This window comes from Anoplophora glabripennis, unplaced genomic scaffold, assembly GCF_000390285.2.
Source record: "Anoplophora glabripennis isolate ALB-LARVAE unplaced genomic scaffold, Agla_2.0 scaffold1323, whole genome shotgun sequence".
In the NCBI taxonomy this organism is placed as follows: Eukaryota; Metazoa; Arthropoda; class Insecta; order Coleoptera; family Cerambycidae; genus Anoplophora; species Anoplophora glabripennis.
In genome coordinates this window covers 64,596-82,485 of record NW_019426050.1, presented here as the reverse complement: position 1 = coordinate 82,485, position 17,890 = coordinate 64,596, and the positions used below count along the sequence as shown (strand labels likewise).

Sequence of the window (17,890 nt, the reverse complement as noted above, 5' to 3'; positions counted from 1 at the left end):
CATCTTCTATTGTACATATTGAGCCAAGATAATTCCTTTAGTTTGTGTGAAATTCTTTGTGTGAGTCTGATTCCAAATATAAATCTAAGACACAAGTTTTGCAATTTTTGTAAACGTTTAGAATCGATATTATCCAAGCACGGACCATACACATTATCACAGTAATTACATATGGATAGAATCGGGGAATCACATAACGTTTTTTTTATATCTCTGTTCAGATAGTGTCTGTGCGAATATATCATATTCAACACAGAATATGCTTTCGCAAGAATACTAGTTACATGCTCTTTAAATCTAAAGAGATATGTCTAAAGAGCATATGTCGAGATATATGAAAAAGTGATGCGCTGACGGGGTCGGCGCACAATGGAGTGCCCGAGCGGCGCGGCGCGCAAGTCAAAATGTATATTGTTAATAGGTAAAATAATACGCATTGCAATGTAATTACACCAAATCACTCCTCCGTATTTTGTCAAGGTATGTTTAAAGATTACTTTTAAATTTTAGTAACATCAAAAACTTGATTTTTTGTTATTGTATTTGAGTCTTGAAAATAACCGTTTTTGCATTTTTTTTCGTACTTTAAATTGTTTATAACTCGGAAACCGTTGATTTTAGGAGCATAGTGCATAGAAACTATTTTGTTTAGAATACCCCAAAATATCTAAAGAAACTTTTTCCGGAGCAAAACAAGTTATTTTTGCAATTTGTTTAAAAAAAAATTAGTTTAAAAAAATTGTGACCCGGTTACCGGCCGGTAACATTTTGATCCTCATTTAGGGACATCTCACGGAGGTGATTATGCAAAAAAATCGAATCCACTAATTTTTTCATACGAAGCCGCCGATTTCGCCTTGTCTATTAGCCACCAGTGGCGGCCCATGGGTTTGAATACAGGGGGGGCGCATTTTGAAAAGAGGACGTACATCATAAGAGCTGCGGGAGGTGCGGAAAAATTTTAAGGAATTTGAAGGTCATTGTGTTTTGCAAGTACCCCAAAATGAATACTGTCAGTGTGTACAGTAGCTACTTAGATACAATGCGAGAAATAAAATTCCAACGTGTGGGGGCTGAAGTGGATAATCGATCAACCAACCCAGTTAGGATATAATTATGTAGATTACTGTAATAGTTCATTCTGTATAGTTTTTGAAGTTCCTTTAAAAACATGGGCATCACTAAGATGTTTATCTAAAACGGGATCAATTTTTGCACTATAGTCTATCAGTTCTAAAAATACCCCTTTGTTTACCGAGTCACTTTTTTTATTATGTCCACGAAGAGAAAGGTTACATGTACCACATAGTTTTAAGATATTTAAAATTTTTGAAAGAAGCAATCGATTTTTCTTAACTGTTTCGTTATGACTATTTACTATTTATTTGTTCTGCATAAGCACTATTTAAACAAGAAGCAATATTTACTCTTCCTAAAAGTAAAAAACTCACCAACTTATTTTTGTGTTTAGGAGAATTTTCATGTTTCTTAATTTTAATTTCTAAATGTTTCAAGTCAGAAACTCCAGTTTTCGTCCAGTTTTCTTCGCCTCCTCCAAACAATAAACATACAAAACAAAAAAATCTATTTGTTTGGTCACAACCACACAACCACAGGGTCTTATCATAAATGTTTTTATCAAATTTGCGAAAGCCGGCCCACTTTTTGCACTCTTTCTGCACCTCAACTAAATTCAACACTGGCGTTGGACGTCCGTTATTTTTCAATTCGACTTTTTCCTCTAAACTTAAATTACTAATAACAAGTTTTTTTATTTCACAAACCCTCATTTTAAACTTAAACTTATAAAATATAATGTCTTAAAAAGCGCCAAAGCAAAAACAAAACACATATAACCACACTTCAGTGATACGGGTTACTGCCTCATGGAGTCCCAAAACAAAGCGCGCGAGCCTATCGTCGCCTATCCCCTCCACGTGCCAATTTGTCCAATCATATGTAAAAATATGCTTGCACGATGGACTCAGATTTCACGGTCCGCGATGGAGTGGGGATTGCGCGCGCGGTTAAACATAACTCTTTGGTACGATCATAGATGGCAGATGGCATTAATCTGAGCTACGTTCACGGAGTACATGCACTTTATGCAACCAACCTAACATCCAAGAGATATTGAATGCATGCTATTTAGATTTCTTATTGATTTAAATAAATACATTATTTTAAGTTTATAGTTTGAAAATATCTGGGGGGCGGAGTCCCAGAGTCCTCCTTCACGAGCCGCCACTGTTAGCCACATATAAGAAAATCCATTATAAGTAAAAGTTACATTTGTCTATTCATTTGTCTTTGTACAAAGGCGTCCATCTGAAACTTGTGTCCGATATGACAAGTAAAACATTTTTAAATGCACTAAATAGATTCATGACGTGCCATGGCAAGTATTCAAAGATTTTTAGTTACTACGGAAGTAATTCTAAAGATGCAAGTCAAGAATTAAATGAATTATATAAGATGTTTAATCAAAAGTCAAAATCAAAACAGTTATATATCGCGTTAGCTAAAGATAATATAGATTGGATTTTTATTCCACCCTTTTCACCTCATTGGGGAGGCATTTGGACAGCTAGTGTGAAGTAAGTTAAACACCATCTTAAGAGAATTCTTAGTTGTACAGCTTTGGCTTACGAAGAATTGAATACAGCTCTTGTTCAAATTGAGGGAGTGTTGAATTCTAGACCTTTGCAGTGGCGGCTCGTGACATTGAGAATAGGTGAAGCATATTTATTGATTGACTGAAAAAAAAAGCGCCGCAGGCGAAAATTTTCAAATTTTCAAGGTCAAACGGCTTTAAATGAATCTGGAAATTTTAGTTGCATTTGCAATATTACCGAAAAACTGACGTTGGCGAGAAGGATTTTCATTTAGATTTTATAAAAAATAGAAATATTAGTTCGGCTCGGGGACTTAATGATAGGTACAGATATAGATGTTAAGCGGGATTGTTAAATCCCTCCTTATTCCACACGTCCGATTTTACACTCGCAAATAAACACGGCATACAAAAGTTTTTTTAAATAAACACATCCACACAATCACTTACAATCCGAATACCATTCAATCCGAAACTTCCGAACATACACTTTGTCTTTTGACCTCCCCCTTTTTTCCACATCGAGAGAAGGTACAGGTCTTTCGCAATTTAAAAAATCTTTTTTGCCCTCAATTTTTGGTCTGGAAAATGACATTTCCAATAAAATACATACAGGATCATGCATAGGAAACATTTCTACAAATTATTGATATAAAACAAATATTAATAAAGAACCATTATAACCGGGCAACGTATCGTATAAACTGTTTACACACGATAGACAGGCGATGCGCGATGACGATGAGAATGCTGCTTCAACTTTTGCATCACTCGTTCTCCCAGAGCAGATACATACCAATTTCAATATGAGTCACTTGCATAGTATACGTTGTATGGTACGAGGTTGATGTTCGCGCTCAACGAAGGCAATAATTTTTTAGAAGGCGTTCACCGCGGAATTATTCTGTTTATTTCTACGTATAAGACAAACAAACACAATACATTTTCAATATAGAATTGTACCTAAATTATAAGATTTATATAAAATTTAAAATAATTTTAAATTGCACAAACAAACGGAAATTTTAGGTGAAGCGGTGCGTCACTTGCGTCACCCGACGAGCCGCCACTGCCTTTATGTTCTATAAATGATGATCTTGACTCGTACGAATATTCATCTCGGTCATTTTTTTACTGGTAGTCTCTTTACCCGAAATAGATGTAACAGCGTTGAAATTTTGGCAACAAGTCCAACCATTGAAGCAGGTATTTTGGAAACGATGGAATTCGGAATATACAGCGTGTCCCACTAGTGCGGGAAAGTCCAATATCTATGTTAATATGAGGAATATATGGATTTTTCTTTTTATTGTGTTGCCACATTTCTCGGATTGTACAAATTCAAAATATGTTCAACTATACAGGGTATTCCACTTTTCCTGGACAGACACCAACTTTGGTTTTTTAAATGGAAACACGCATTTTTTATATTTTTTTTTGGATTCTACATAAAAAATAAAGGGTACTTTGTGTAGAATAGTTCTATTCAAATATTCAGTTTTTGAGATATCTCGCTTGAAAGGTTTTTCTAGTCGATATTGGTTGCTTACATTTTCTGATACTGACAGGTTATACTAATAGCTACTAAGCCCATTTGTTTATCAGATGTTTAGTAAGGATGACTCTTCCGAATCATGCCCCAAAAACTGGCCTGCGTTATACAGGGTGGCCAAAATATCATGTCCAAATTGCCAATTGAAAAATTGAAAAATCTCGATTTTTTTAAATGCAACGCCCTGTATATTTTCATACCATGAGATGCAGAATTAAATTCTTTACAACTTTGCTATACCTGCTCCTGTACTAAAATTCATTAGTTTTTCATAAAATCTCATTTCTATGAAAAAATGCGAAGTTTACAAATAGTTCATATGTAAAATAACGTAGTAGGCTCCTGTCAAATGATAATCTGGAAAATTTTCGATTCACATAAGGTTTAATAGAAAAGCGACAGTAATAATTGTGAAATGAATTACTCTAAAGAAGTATTAGTAAATAAATAATAGAATAATTAGTAAAACTCATGGTAACTGTTTATTGGCAAGTCGTATCTACCAAGCTAATAATCCAGATTTACAAAGATATCCCCGTACAAAGTGTTTTGTAAAACTGAAGGAGAGGTTTGAAAGAACGGCAAATGCAAATTATGAGAAGACAACAAGAACACATGCATGTGGTAATTAGGATAGTCAAATTGACATTTTGGAATGTGCAGTCCAAAATGCATCTACAAGTGTCAGAGAAATTAGTGATCAAATTAGTATTTCCAAAAGTGTGGTTAATAGAACGTTAAAGAAAAACAACTTCCACCCCTATCATTCTGAGCATCACCAATTCTTAATACAGCAAGATTTTCAGAAGCGAGTACAGTTTTGTGAGTGGGCAACTATAAAGCTACAAGATGAAATTTTGTTTTCAAAGGTGTTATTTTCTGACGAGTCATCCTTTGCCAATATTGGTCGAGAGAGTCGACATAATTATCACCATTACGATCATAATCCCAGATTAATAAGACAAGACGATCATCAACACCGCTTTAAAGTCAACGTTTGGGCGGGAATATGCGGAGAATATGTCATTGGTCCACATTTTCTTGAAGAAAACTTAACTGGTAATGGGTATTTGCAATTTTTACAAAACGACTTGCTCCAATTGCAGGGACAGTGGTTCCAACATGATGGTGCCTCTGCACATTCCACACTGGCGGTAAGTTTTCTCATTTTGTAAGTTATGTAAATTCATAGAAAAACTGTTTCAGATTAGAGAATACTTAAATGATTTGTATCCAGATAAGTGGATAGGTAGCCAATTCCATGACCTCCCCGATCCCCAGACCTGTTTTGTCTTGATTTTTTTTATGGGGCTATATAAAAGACAGGGTGTGTGAAACTCCTCCGACAGATGCAGAAGATTTACGGGCAAAGATAAGAAATGCTTTTTTGACCCTAACTCCGGAAATGCTGCGAAATGTGTCAAGCCATTTTCGTCGTAGAATTGCTCAATGTCTATAGAAAAAATGGCAGACATTTTAAGCGGTTACCTACTTACTAATTTAACTAGGTCTTTATTACTTTTGTTAGAAATGCACGATGTTAATTTACTGTTTTGGATACTGCATGCTTTTGTTCTTGTTGTCTTCTCATAATTTGTATTTGTTGTTCTTTCAAACCTCTCCTTCAGTTTTACAAAACACTTTGTACGAGGATATCTTTGTAAATCTGGATTATTAGCTTGGTAGATACGACTTGCCAATAAACAGTTACCATGAGTTTTACTAATTATTCTATTATTTATTTACTAATACTTCTTTAGAGTAATTCATTTCACAATTATTACTGTCGCTTTTCTATTAAACCTTATGTGAATCGAAAATTTTTCAGATTATCATTTGACAGGAGCCTACTACGTTATTTTACATATGAACTATTTGTAAACTTCGCATTTTTTCATAGAAATGAGATTTTATGAAAAACTAATGAATTTTAGTACAGGAGCAGGTATAGCAAAGTTGTAAAGAATTTAATTCTGCATCTCATGGTATGAAAATATACAGGGCGTTGCATTTAAAAAAATCGAGATTTTTCAATTTTTTAATTGGCAATTTGGACATGATATTTTGGCCACCCTGTATAACGCAGGCCAGTTTTTGGGGCATGATTCGGAAGAGTCATCCTTACTAAACATCTGATAAACAAATGGGCTTAGTAGCTATTAGTATAACCTGTCAGTATCAGAAAATGTAAGCAACCAATATCGACTAGAAAAACCTTTCAAGCGAGATATCTCAAAAACTGAATATTTGAATAGAACTATTCTACACAAAGTACCCTTTATTTTTTATGTAGAATCCGAAAAAAATATAAAAAATGTGTGTTTCCATTTAAAAAACCAAAGTTGGTGTCTGTCCAGGAAAAGTGGAATACCCTGTATAGTTGAACATATTTTGAATTTGTACATTCCGAAAAATGTGGCAACACAGTAAAAAGAAAAATCCATATATTCCTCATTTTAACATAGATATTGGACTTTCCCGCACTAGTGGGACACGCTGTATAATAGAGAAAAAAGTGGCATAACCACAAACCCGATGTGAAAATCAACAATTTAGTGTTAGTTAATGACGACAATGTACCCCCTCATTCGTAGTACATTGCTAGATTAATAGACATTTTTAAAGGCAAAGACAATCACGTTAGAAGTATTTTACTCAAAACTAAAAATGGGATATACTCGACCCATTATAAAAATTTATGTTCTTCCATGTAACTAATTAGTATAGATCTTGAAATTAGTGTAATTTCAACGGCGGCGGAATGTTATTTATGGTATTTATTTATTTATTTATTGAAATAAATAGATATAATTGAGCCCAATTACAGGATAAGTTACAATTTAAAATTAAGTCACAATTAAGAAGAAAAAAAAACAAGTGGAGAAAAGAAAGTGAAATGTAAGGTCAACAGTACAATAACTTAAAAGTGAAGCAAACAATGAGAAAAAAATGTATAACAAATAGTGCAAACAACAAAACAAAAAATTAAAAAGCATGTAAGAAAAATATGCACCAGTACAAATAATAAATATAAAATAAACTTATGAAATACCTACAATAAAAAGATGTAACAAGAGTACAACACATAACAGATCATTGAAAACGCAGCTTAACATCGCGCAGTGTACAAGATAAGATATCAACGTAATTTTCAATTTCACGATAGTTATTTAACATCTGATGTAAAGGCGATTTAACTAATACATTAGTACGAGCATGGGGTACGGCAATAAGCTATTAATTCGGCTAGTAGATCTTGGCACTCTAAAATTTAAACAAGCAAGTAAATAATCAGAGTTAATAACATGGTGAATTATTTTATAGAGCATTAATATGGAATGGACTTGTTTAACTCGAAACGGTTGTTAAATATATTCTGTGGTGTTCGTCTAACAGGATAGAAACCGTATAGAATAAATGCTGCAGATTTAAAGAATCTCCTCTGAACCTTTTCAAGTGCAGAAATTTGGCACTCTTAAATAGGACTCCACATGACAGGGTCATATTCAAGTTTAGATATTACAAACGTAGTGTATAATAGACGAAGAGTCGTGAAATCTCTAAATTCACTGGAATTACGTATAATAAAGTCCAAGTTGTTATATGCCCCCCTCGCTATGGAAAGCTCTACATGCCGCGCAAACCTAAGCTGCGGGTCAAATAAAATGTCCAGATCCTTAAAGACTTCAGGCCTTCCTAGAATATCGCCATCAAGCTTATATGTAAACAGCAGTGGGTACATCAAGCGCCCAAAAGACATCACATTACATTCAGCTGTATTCAATGGCAATTTGTTGTTAACACATCAATTATTAAATGTCAAAAGACCTCGTTGCACAAATAGAAGAGGACCTAGTATTGATCCCTGGGGAACGCTTGAAGTCTGAGAAAAGGTGTACGATTTGAAACCACGATACTGAACAAAGTGATAGTGATGAGATAGATAAGATTGAAACAGTCTGAGCAAATGAACGCAAAACCCAAAGTTGTTAAGTTTTTGTAGTAGCAAAAAATTATCAATCTTATCAAACGCTTTTGAGAAATCAGTGTAAATAACATCCACCTGACCTCCCTGATCAAGAACTTCAGATATAAATTGTGTCTTACATGTCAGATTTATAGTGGTGGATCGCCCATGTATAAAACTGTGTTGTTCAGGTATGATCATATTAGAGACGTGAATATAAGAATGCAAGATTATTTCCAGAATTTTACAAAAATTAATCGATATGGAAATGGGTGCTTCTTTTTTATGAACAGGTGTAACTCTTGATAATTTCCAAATGGTTGGAAAATTTTCTGAACTTAGTATAAGATTAAATAAAATCATAAGAGATTCACAAAATGCAGTAGCGCAATCTCTGACTAGAAAAGCTGGTATTAAGTGCGGACCCATACACATATTGTCTTTAATTCCTTTTATAGCAGTAAGTACATCTGATTCCGAAATGTGCAGCTTATTCAGGATGTTAATGGTCAGTATGGAGTTTATATATTAGGTGTTTCAAAAGCGTTCGAGAAAATAGTAGCAAATGTATTCACAATATCTTGAGGGTCCTATATACTTTCGTTATCAAACGCCATGGTAGATAGAATGGATGTAGCGCTCCGATTATAATTAGCTTACGTTCAGAAATTATTAGGATTATTTTTGAGAGAACGCTCAGCTTCTGAGCTTCGCTAACTCTTTTATCTATGCAGAATGCAGGTCGCAGTCGGTTACAGTCTGTCTAAGTTTGTCGATGTATGTGAGTGTGAAATACATTGCTGCGCAATTATTAATGTTTATTTTATATTCTGCTCATACATTTCATGTTGAAAAACGCAATATATGTGTTTTGAAATGTTGTGTATTTTACTGAAGCAACAAAAAGAAGGGAAAAACCAGCAAGTGAAAAACAAAAGAAACAATGTGTTAATAAATATTTTCTGTGATATTTTCAGAACCGAGCATAATTTCGACTTTTGATAGGTATACACTTTTTGTATTGAATAAAATTTTTTACCTATTTCCAATAGTTGCGTGTAAAAATTTAAACGTACCTACAAAATAGTTACAGTTACATTCATATGCTCAAATCGGTTAACTGGGTTCAGAGTTAAGGAGAAAATAAGAAATAAAAAAAGAAATTTTAACACCCTGTAATTTTTGTTGCGGCATATTTAGTTTAAGCAAGTGTGGTTAAATCATTTAGATTATAGATTATACCCTTGAAGTATGTAACATTCGTGAGGTGACACCCTGTATTGTTCAGGGTTCTTCATTGTAACTAGCCTATTAAATGTTTCGGGGAAACCAAAGATAATTTGACTGAAATTTTGTTTACGAGGGTTATCATATATCCAATGAAAATAGTGTCATCAACCTAGCATTTCCGGTTATATCGACAAGATAAATAAAAAATAAGTAAAAAGTGTTAAAACTTCCTTGTGCCTAAATCTTACCGTTTTCGAGATAATCGACATATTATAAAAATTTTGACAGATGCAAGCTTTTCAAAAATTCCTTTCTTTTTTCGTTCTGGAAGCTGTCACTTGCTTTGGGAACACAATATTTGGCTTTCATGGCACATTTAATAATATTTTTAATATATTTAATATTCTTCCGAATGAAAGAAAACCGCAAATATCTAAGAAAATTGAAATTGTTGCCTCTGCAATGCCTATGTCGGTGAAAAGACAATTTGATTTTCTATAATATGATGCAAAAAATACAGGGTGTATTCCATTTGAATTTAAAAAGTTTTGTCGATTTTAAATTTTCAAATTGTAACATAAAAAATGGCATACTTAGTACAATTTTCTTCAGGTGATTTTGATAGTAGGAGGTAGTGCATATTATGTTTTCTGTGTGTTCCTAAAAGCAAGTGAAAACTTCCAGAACGAAGAAAGATGTAAAGAATTTTCGAAACGCTTGCATCTGTCATAATTTTTATAAAATGTGGATTATCTCGAAAACGGTTAGATTTAGGTACAGGGAAGCTTTACCATTTTTGATTTATTTTTATTATATCTTGTCGATAATGCAATAATATATAGAGTTTTCCATTTAAAATAACTCCGTTTCTCCGAAACGTTTAATAGGCCACTTACCGCGAAGGATCCTGTATATATAAACCACTTTTTTTGTAGGCCTTTATGTTTGAGAGCTGTCTGGGTCTAGCTGTTACAGAATGGGGAAGCAAAACTTGTGAAAAATTGGATCCTGATTATTTTAAATGTTGGCAGGGCCTAAGAAAAAATTTCAAAGGATCTAAATAAAACCCATGCGACATATTAAAGTAAGAAGAAGAAATATTCATAAAATATTTTTTATACAGGATGGGCCACCAGTAACGCCTCGGTCGCTAGGGACCAAACGGCAAATGTTACAGAAACCTGTTTAGGTGGGTATATGTAGGTTGATTACGGCTACATTTTAAAAATATTTTGAAATATACAGGGTGTCCAGGAAAAGCGTTCCATATCAAAGTTATGTATTTTTAAATGGAACACCCTATATTTTATTGCATTTTTGAAAGCACCGTAAAAAATAGGTGAACTCTATTAAAGGTTCTGCATACCTAGGACTTACAGTTTGTGAGATATTTCAATTTTAGTGAAAATGCAGACATATCGTAGAAAAAATAATTTTAAGGAATAAGCTTTGGAGGGTCTATTTTAGATCCTTGAAGTTAGAAATTGTTATATTTGTCGTCATAGGATGTTCAAAAAACTGCTGAATACTTCTCTCAACTTTAAACAGCAATAACTTGGTTATTTTAAATGGGACACTCGGTATATTTTTACTTTGGGAGTTTGCAAATTTAAAACTCTTTCAAATTGTGTATAGATTCCCTGTACCTATCTCTAACGGTATTGGAGATATTTGTGCCGTTTCGTTTTTTATCGATTTTTTTTGTAAGATGTATTGTCGTCGTGGCCGTCCTTCCGCTACGGGGAGCACTGCTCGCGACTCTTCCTCATCCTGAGATTTCTTAGGGAATCCCAGGAACGTGGTTTCCTCCAAAGATATGGTGGAGGCCAAAAATTCTCGCTCGAGAACAGTAATGTCTTCTGGCAAGGTCGCGGCACATGGAACGATTCGTTCAACGCGCGGCATTTCCGGAGCTCCTCTCTCCATCGTCTCAGTACTCAGTTGTATATTAAAGTAAAATCAAATGGTTTAATAACTCGTTGTCTATTTCCGCTCACAAACCTTTTTTGAAAAAAATAATTTCAAAAATTTTTTGATGGCTTTTTCTGTCAAGAAGTCAAAACCCTCTTATCATTATAAATCTCGCCTGTTTGGCCGGTTTTTTTTTTTTAAGGAAAAAGCCAACATCCTGCGCAACCCCCCCCCCCCCCAAAAAAAAAAGGCTGAATGTCTGGAGAAACAGACACGCAGTCTAACAATATAATATTACAGTTTACCCTATAGGTACAAACCTACAATAGGAACCGCGTTTATGTCATTAATATATTGAGAATCCCATTCCTCACATAAGTCTTCTATTCTATAGCGACTGAATACTCGTCTGCCCCCGCTTTGGGGGCTGGCCTCTCACAGAACTAGGATTGTCTTTAACAATATGACTTTGCCTTTCCTGGAAATCCTGAACCTCTTCATCCCGGGAAGGACCTGGTGTTGGCGGTGGAATACTCATATCCATTTGTTCGCGGTCATATCTAGTGGCCTCGTTCGTCGGATCTTTGTGTGGTGTCACAAATGATGGGTCACTCTTCCAAGGGCGGATATCATCGACATATATTTGATAATGGGTGCCATTTCGGTCGATTTCGTATACAAGAGGGGACCCAAAAATAACCGGAATCTTAATGCTGCGCTTCGTGTACTTATAGTACCAGGTTGCGTCGCCAGAGGGCAGTTTTAGGACCTCTCCCGAGTCATTCCGCCAAGCGGCGTCACCCGACAGGAACTGTTGTGGTTTCTCTGGCAGTTATGTGTGTATGTGTGCAGTGCAGACCATAGATAATAGAAGAGAGTGCAGACGTAACACGAAAAAATGACTGATTCTTACGAACAACGTGCGGCTGTGAAGATTTTTTTTACTCGGCAAGAACGCAGCGGAAACTGATGATGCAAACAGCTTATAAGAACATGCTCTTTGTAAAACTCAAGTGTACGAATGGTTTTCGCGGTTTAGAAAGGGAGAAATGGCCATTGAAGATCAGCCCCGTTCCGGTCGCCCTTTAACTGCTCGAAGTGAGGACAACATAATCCGTAATCTGATCAATGAAGATCGACGCAGGACAATCGACAAACTCGAGGACTTATCCGGGTTATCCTGGAGCTCAATTCAGCGAATTTTGAATGTTGATTTGGGGATGCGAAGATTGGCAGCAAAGTTCGTGCCGAGACTTCTCACCGAAGATCAAAGGGATCGTCGCGTTCAAGCCTGTCATGAAATGAAGGACGCATTCAAAGACGATCCAAATTTTTTCAACAAAATCATCACCGGTGATGAATCATCGTGCTATGGGTACGATCCAGAAAGTAAACAACAGTCAAGTCAATGGAAGTCAATTGGCTCACCTCGTCCAAAAAAAGCTCGTCCGGTGAAATCGAATGTGAAGACGATATTGATCTGTTTTTTTGACATCAAAGGGATTGTACACTCAGAATTTGTTTCTCAAAACCAGACAGTAAACCAATTTGGAGGTTATGAAAAGGCTGCGCAGAGCTTTGGCGCGAAAACGTCCGACTTTGTGGAATTCCGGCGAGTGGTTCCTGCATCACGACAACGCTCCCGCGCACACGGCCCTTAGTGTTCGCCAGTTTTTGGCCTCAACGAAGACAACTATCTTGACTCACGCGCCCTATTCGCTAGATTTAGCACCCTCGGACTTCTTCTTCTTCCCCGAGGATGAAAAGGGACTTGAAAGGGAAGCGTTTTGTCGATGTCAAACACGTAAAACTCAATGTCACAAAGGTGCTAGCAGGTATTAAAGAGGACGAATTTAAAAGGTGCTTCCAACACTGGAATGAACGTTTGGACCAGTGCATTAATGCTAATGGAGAGTACTTTGAAGAAGATTAAGATTGTATTTGAAAAACAATAAAGTAAATGCTTTCTACAAAGAAATTCCGCCGGTTATTTTTGGGTCCCCCCTCGTACACCATTTCCCTTTATTTGATTGATCTTAAACGGGCCAGACCAGACTTTCCTTAGTGCTTCCTGCGTTCCTGGGAAGTTCCGTACCAACACATCTTCATGGAGTTGAAATTTGACCGGAGCGTCCCGCGGAAGTGGATATAATATTCTTTTGAAGACCGCCTGTTGTCCTAGAATCTGTTGTTCTCGTTGTCTTCTAGATTGACTCTGGTTATCGACCTCCCTTTGCCTCTCCGGATGGAGGGACCACTCGCCGGCTCTTACTAAAGTAGCTCCCAGCAGAGCCTCACTCGGAGACATCTCAATGGCCGCGTTTCGTCGCGTCCTCAATACAAATAAGATGATGCCAATAAATTGATCCCACAATGTTGATGACTTGTTTCGAAGATGTATTTTTAATAGCTTTTTTACCTCTTAGTTGCGGCGCTCGACCAGGTTGGAGCGCTGATGGTAAATAGGTGTAGTATACTGTTTAATGTGATGTCGGTTATGGAATCTATCCCAAGCAGCTCTACGAAAAACAGAGGCATTGTCGGTGATTATTTCTTCCGGGTATCCCCATCAGTAAAAAACTTCTAAGAACGTTAATATGCTTCTGGTTCGGACCTCTGGGACTGCCTTGGCTTCGACCCATTTTGTACAAAGATCTGTGATAACGATTATGTATTTGTTCTTCCGTCTCGTTACCGGGTTGGGGCCCATTACATCTAAACTTATAATGGCCTCTTGCGAGGATGTGGTCTCAACGGAGCTCTTGCCTGCGTCGTGCCTCCACGCTTGGATGATGCACAGATCAAGCAGTGTTTTACATGGGTCTTAATTTGTTTGCGTACAGTCGGCCAATAATATAACTCGGTAATGGCCTGTATTGTCTTCTCACGGTCAGGGTGACCAGCGGATGGGGAATCATGATAATGAGAGATTACTTTCTGCCATAAATTAAGTGGAACTACCAATTGCCTTCGAGAATTTCGAACATACCAGATCAAATCATATTCTACACGGTAGTCGTTTAACAATCTTTTCTACCAGTTTTCCTTAGCCTTTTCTTCCCCGTCTTGAGCCGGTGCCACCTCGCTCGAGTAGCTTGATATTTGTGACTCTGGGTTTGCGCAGCTACTATGTCATCATACTATGATGTTCCCGGTAGCTCCAATTGCTGCAACTTTGTAGGATTGATGAAGGCTAATGGGACTGAATGATTCCACTTCCTCAGGTGGTCCTTTATCTTCACTAGGTCCTTCCGGTAAACCGAGTTTAGTTTCGTCAATAGTTGATTCTTGAGTCTCGTCGGGGTATCTGGACAAAAAATCCGCTAAGTGATTCCTACGGCTAGGACAGTGTTCGACAGTAAAATTGAACTCTTGTAATAAGAGTGTGTACCTTGTTAACTTCGCTCTATCGTCTTTATATTTACTCAACCACAAGAGGGCACTACTATCAGTTCTCAACTTGAAAGGGTGATCTTCCAGAAAATCCTGGTAACGTTTACAAGCCCATACCACCGAAAGCACCTCCTGTTCATTACAGTGGTATTTACGCTCGGTGGCGGTGAACTTGGCACTCGCGCAAGATAAAATACGTCGTTGTCCACCACGGTCCTCCTGGTAGAGAACAGCTCCCATACCCAAGGAACTTGCATCGGTCTGCAAGATCATACCCATATCTGGATCCGGACGCCTTAAGGGTTTCGATAGTACTTCTTTTACAGCGTGATATGCTTGCTCTGCCTGTGATCCATAAGAATTGTTTTTTTCCAACGAGGTCACTTAAAGGAGCGGCCACCATTGCAAAATTTGGCACGTAGTCTCGTAGCCAATTGGCTGTCCCTAAGAAACTCTGTAATTCCTTTCGCGTTTTAGGAGTAGAAAATTCCTGGATTTTGAGTACGTGCTTTTCCTGGTCTTTGTTGTTTAGGGCTGTGACCTTATGCCCCAAACATTCCAAGTTGGTTGCCCCGAATTTACATTTTTCTAGAGCGCATCGTAAACCGTGGACTTGAAGACGCTCCAGGACTCGTCGAAGATGTTGAATACGTTCTTCTGAGGTACAGGAATAGATAATTATGTCGTCGAGGTAGACGTGTACGAAATCATCAATGAAGCCTTCTAACACCTCCGCCATGAGTTTTTGAAACGTCGACGGGGGCACATTTCAACCCGAAAGGCATCATCAAAAATTCGTAAGACGCCCCGTCGGGCGTGCTGAACGCAGTTAACGACCTACTATCTAGATCATTTGCACCTGTCAATATCTGCTACGCAAATGGCAAGTCCAGTGAACTGAAGATCTTGGCGGGGCCTATTCCCCGTAGGATATCACGGATAACTAACTGGGTCACTTCGTCTTCAGTGGCTTGATTTAACTGTCGGTAATCGACACAAAACCTAGTAGTGCCATCAGATTTTGGCACGAGTACTATTGGAGAACTATACGCAGAGTGACTCTGTTGTATTACTCCAGCGGATAACATTCTTTGGTCCTCTTCGCGGATCACTTGTCTTTTCTTGGGCGAATATTGGTAATGGCTTATCTTCTCGAAGTTTAATTATGCGGGTGACTAATTTGGTTTGTGGTTGATGTAATCCTTGCTAAAACACGCTGGCGAAATCACTTAGCACGGCTTCGTACACTGTTCTGTATTTATCGGAGGTATTATTATTTTACGCGCTCTTCCAGTAGATCACCAATATACATTCCTTTCCAAAATACATTCCACGCAAGGGGATGTCTATCGTTACCGCTTCTTTCAACAACCAATCCATTCCTAAGGCCAAGTATTCATTAAGATGTTTTACTATGTAGGGCTGGACTTCTACGGCGACTTCAGCCAGATATATTGTCATCTGTACGGGTCCTTTGGCTTTAGTTTAATAGTTTAATGGCTTTAATAGTTCGTGGACCACTCCGATCCTCTAAGCATTTTCCGGGTTAATTCCCGTTTCCGCGCGCCTTGTTGGGGCCGGAAGTTCCCGTAATATAGGTTCTCTGGGTCGACGTGGACAGTTTCGATGCAAGTGGTTTTTGTTGAATGTTTTTACTTTTAGATTTTTACTTTTACTGTTCCTTTTTAATAAAACTCGTTTCAAACAACAACTTTACTTCTATTTGCTTGGTGATTCATCTCAGTCATCTCACGTAGTCACTGACTAATAATCAGAACAGACCACTGACTATATTTAGCATGGAACTCGAGATTACTTCTAACAGTTTTCACCACAAAATCTACATGGATAAGGTGGGTCTTGTGGACGAATTGTTCTCCTAACTTTATCTCTTGCTTGTTTTGCTTCTTGGGGTCTTAATTCTGCCAAAGTTTCTTCCATTTCAGTTGTAAGATTAGATAATTCGTCGATGGTGTAGATTTCTGCTCCCACCAATTGAATTTTGATCCTTGGCCTTAATAACAGTCGCACTTGCTGCACCATTTGAGACTCTGTGAAACCTAACTCCAACCTTCGGAATAATGCAATTTTCCGTGCTATAAACAGCGTTGCTTCTTCAAATTCTTGCCTTTTACTAAACAAATCAGCCTGTAACTTCATTAACATTGTCGTATCGGTCCAATATTCGTTGTCTGCACTCGTAGTAATTCCATCTCAATTCCCGTTATTTTTCATACCATTAACACGCCTCACATCTTAGCTGATCTTCCGCGTATCTTGCCCATTCATTTGGAGGGATCTCTTCACTCTTGAAATACTCCTCTAAATGTTGAAAGAATCTTTTTGGGTTTTCCCAATCACGTCCGCTGAATGTGGGTAAACGTTTGTAAAATCTCTTAACACCTTTCCCAGGGCTCCTGTGATTCTGTCTTCTAGTTCCTGATGTAGATTTGTCGGTTGATTTGGACGCCATGTCGTCGTGGCCGTTCTTCCGCTACGGGGAGCACTGCTCGCGGCTCTCCCTCATCCTGGGATTTCTTAGGGAATCCCAGGAACGGGGTTTCCTCCAAAGATGGTGAATGCCAAAAATTCTCGCTCAAGAACAGTAATGTCTTCTGGCAAGATCGCGGCACATGGAACGATTCGTTCTAAGCGCGGCATTTCCGAAGCTCCTCTCTCCATCAGTACCAGAAGTCTCAACAGTCTGAATACATACACTAATTCAACGTTAAATTTGTATACTAAAGTAAAATACAAATGGTTTAATAACGCGGTGTCTATTTCCACTCACAAACCTTTTTTGAAAAAAATAATTTCAAAAATTGTTTGACTGACGGCTTTTTCTGTCAAGAAGTCAAAACCCTCTTTATCATTATAAATCTCGCCTGTTCGGCCGTTTTTTTTAAGGAAAAAAGCCAACATCCTGCGACAGTATTCACGTGTCTTTATAGATGTCTTTACTGAATTGGTTTGGGTTCTTCTTGATGACGTCTCTTTAAATATATTGAGAAAAATGAGGATGAAATTAGATGGCGCACCTGCAAAATTTTCATATTCAGTGAGAATTATTTAAATCGAAAATTTAGTAATAAATGAATAGGTAGGAATGGTGCATGTCAGTGGCCACGTAGGTGTCCAGACCTCACTGTAATGGACTTCTTTGTTGCGAGCTATATAAAAAATCTTGTATACAATGTTCCACCTACTACTTGCGATGATATTG

The 17,890-nt window shown here is 37.3% G+C and overlaps 1 long non-coding RNA gene across 2 annotated transcripts in view; it reads left to right on the top strand.

The window, feature by feature from the left end:
* Positions 1-8,234: 8,234 nt before the first annotated feature.
* The window catches only part of LOC111693107, a 20,988-nt gene continuing 11,332 nt past the window's right edge, over positions 8,235-17,890 (top strand). For both annotated transcript variants that reach the window (XR_002763328.1, XR_002763329.1), the window contains exons 1-2: positions 8,235-8,324; positions 10,299-10,447. This is a non-coding gene — a long non-coding RNA (uncharacterized LOC111693107). The remainder of the gene's footprint in view (positions 8,325-10,298; positions 10,448-17,890) is intronic.